Raw genomic sequence first — 3,331 nt, 5'->3', positions numbered from 1 at the left:
TATTGGGGGCGGGTGTGGTGTGTGAAATTACGTCATGGTGTTGCTGCTGTCTTCTGTTTGCTGCTTTTGGGGAGCAGCGTACCGATGAGCACAGGCTCCTCTTGTTTGTTAGGAGTGTGCACACTGTGTGTTCATCCATGCATTAGCCGTGTGGATGCATTTACCATGTGTACATGCAAAACAGAGATGCACATTAATTACAGTAATTAAATTGAAATTTACTTTTTGATTAATTGAAGGGAAATTTCCCCAATAGTACCCTCTGTTTTCCAGCAGGTTGCTTGTACCCCATCCTCTCCCATCTCAGGAGTGTGTGCCTGGAGAATGAGGGAGGAAAATCAAGGATGTTCCTAGAGGGAACACGTAGATTTTTTTAAATGGAGAAAGCAGGCATATTTCAGTCTGAATTAATGCAGAACTGGACTGATTAAAACAAAAATTAGTAGGGTCGTGTCTAGTCTGGAGTTAAATACAGTCAGTTAGATACAGCCGGTGCTATTCTCCGTTTTTATAGCATAAACCAAGCAATTTGTCTTAAAGCTGTCAAACTGATGAGCGTGTAATTGTCACACTGCTGTCTCCATTCACGCTCTCCTCTTGTGTGCATCTGCTTTTGTGGGCTTGTTAGCACAGGGATCGCAAAGTGCCCCCGGGGCAGCCAGCGTCCCTGACCAGGACTAGGTTGGACCTGCCTGGACTGATGCCTCTCTGTGGCACAAAGCGATGCTTGGGGCGGTTCCTGCTTGCTGTGGGGTTCCCGCCACACATTTCGTGAGGACTGATGGTTGGCAGGTATTTGGGCACGCCGAATTGCTTAACTAGCTGTGGGGTGTCCTCTGCTTGGGGGCGGGGGTGGGAGCTGCTTGCTGTGGGGTTCCCGCCACATTTCGTGAGGACTGATGGTTGGCAGGTATTTGGGCACGCCGAATTGCTTAACTAGCTGTGGGGTGTCCTCTGCTTGGGGGCGGGGGTGGGAGACTGGGGTGGGAATGGGTGTGCCATGTCTGAGCTGGTGTGGGCCTGCCTTTTGGCATGGTTGCTGATGATTTTTTTTGACCTGCGTGATGCCCTTTACTTGCTCACACCTGCTCAAATCCTTTTCTCCTTTCATTTAACTTCTGGGAACCTTGATCATCTCTGCTGAGGAAAACTTTGTTTGAGTTGGATGGTAGCTGGTAGCCACAGTTTTGGCTTTGGGTTTTGCCCTACGGGTGCATGTGAGGGACGTTTGTTTGCAGGGTGCTTCAGGGGTTGCTGGGGCTTTCCCGAGGCCAGTGTCACTCCTGTGCTTGGTGTCACCCTGCCCGAGATAGAAACCTGAGAAGAAGCAGGGGTCAGTCCTGCACCCCTGGGTGCTGCGCTGCATCCCCCTCCCATGGGGCACCCCTGAGTGAGATGTGTTTTCTTCCACCGTGGCAGTGGAGAAGAAAAGGCCTGGATTTGATTGGAGCTCCAGCTTAGCTATTGCTGCCCTGTGGCAAGACCTCTGGGCTCATTTCACAAAGGAGTTTAAGAGAAAACAGCTGGGTGGAGCGATGGGGGCCTGGGATTGCAGAGGTGCTGACCTGAGAGGTGTGTGCAGCTCCCGTCAGGAGGAGTTGTGTCGGGGCTTTCCCCTGTCCTCCTGGGCTTCCTTTGGACGAATTTTGTCTTGGAGGCTGCAGAAAAGCACACTGCAACAGTGACCGTTTCTTGCTGCCATTCAAACGGACAGGCTTGCTCATGCCTCAATGCCCTCTTCCAAAAAAGCTCCCGCTAGGTCCCACACGGGTCTGCTCCTTACCCTGCGTGCCGGCGCTGTCTCATCCTCGGCATGCAGATGCTGCTTTCGTGTTCACCCCTTGCTGGGATGATGAACGTCGGCATAAACAGTACCATACCCAGAGCCGTCTCTTGTGGTGTTATAAGCTTGACTGCTAAAGAGACGCAGCTGGGGGAGGAAGCCACCATCCTCCTCTCCCCAGGCTGCTCCCCCCTCCTGGCTCTTGTTCTCCTACCCCAGCCCTAGCCAGAAAATTAAGCCCTAATTCAAAGCCCTTTGAAGTTGAGTCTTTCCGTTCACATCAAGAGGCTTTGGAGCAGACCCCGGGGAGGACTGGAAATGCCCGATAAAGACTGGAGTTGCATGAGCAGCCTGAAATATCATCCCGTTGGGATACTTTTCTCCAATGTTAATTCCTGGGGAATAACTGAAGGTTCCCGGGTGTACTCCTGGTGCTGTTTGTGTTACTTTTTGCACAGCCAGAGAGTCCTTTCTGATGGGTAGCAGCAGAAATGAGTTGGAAGAGGTGCACACGTGGAGCTGTGGTCCAGGTACTGGGAGAGCAGGAGAGCATCTCCGCACGGGTACCCTGCTTCTGGGTGGGCCGCCCCAGGAGAGCACCTGGGCCCCACCTGATTTTTCACTGACTTTAAGTCAACCCACATCTGAGAGAAACTTTTCTCTGAGGCTGCTCTAAATGTGCTGCTCTGAAAAGCTGGGCGTTGTTTTTGGTGTCGAGAGGGAGTCTGATTTTTATTTGGTCATGCTGGAGATGATTTAAATAGTCCCAAGGCCTCCTTTCTGGAAGATCATCTGTTTACACGACACGGTCCAAGAAATTCATGGTCGTATCCCTCTGACGTGCCGTCTCCTTGGCTGGACCCTGCTGCTGGATGCTGGAATGCAAATCTCGCATTTTTCAAATAGCGTTGGGACCTCATGGTGAGAAAATGCAGCAGAGAGGCTCCGTTTGTGTCCTGTGGCCCTGCATCTGAAGCTGTCCTCAGGGGGACCCCCAGAGCACTCCACGGGGTGAGAAAGTGAGATCTGTCAGAGGACCTCTCCCTCCTCAACGTCTCCCCCATCCTCTGCCATGCTGGAACTTGAACAAAAAGTGAGGTTTATTCAGCTCCACGCTGGTTTTCGGCTGCGCAGCTGAAGGAGGGGCTGGCGTGGCTGCAAGCATCTTCTCTGTGTTATTTCATGTCCTTTTAGTCCATCAGCCCAGGAGCAGAAGACGGTTGTCTCTATTGTTACAGTACAGAAGGAAGTAGAATCGACTGTTGAAAATCCAATAAGTTTTGGCATGTCACTTGCTCCCTTGGATGCTCTTGGGGAAAAAAAAATAAAGAAAAGAAAGGCATTCTACCAAGTGGGCTCTTTGCAAAAGGCTGCATTGTGCGGCCGGCTGTTCCCCAGTGCTGCCCTGCACAAGGCTGCATTGTGCACCACGCACGGGGCTGGCAGCGAGTGCTGGAACCCTGGGGACAGGCGCTGGGAGACTCCCTGCCATGGCAGCCTGTCTTGTGGCAGGGGTGGGGGTGCCTTTGCGCCCCCCACCTGACAGGT

The 3,331-nt window shown here is 52.3% G+C and overlaps 1 protein-coding gene across 1 annotated transcript in view; it reads left to right on the top strand.

Moving 5' to 3' along the window:
• Nucleotides 1-3,331, top strand: part of ITGB5 (integrin, beta 5) — a 57,940-nt gene that overhangs the window by 3,907 nt on the left and 50,702 nt on the right. The gene's annotated exons all lie outside the window — the stretch shown is intronic.

This window comes from Buceros rhinoceros, unplaced genomic scaffold (genome assembly GCF_000710305.1).
Source record: "Buceros rhinoceros silvestris isolate BGI_N320 unplaced genomic scaffold, ASM71030v1 scaffold7030, whole genome shotgun sequence".
In the NCBI taxonomy this organism is placed as follows: Eukaryota; Metazoa; Chordata; class Aves; order Bucerotiformes; family Bucerotidae; genus Buceros; species Buceros rhinoceros.
This window is presented reverse-complemented; position numbering and strand designations above follow the sequence as displayed.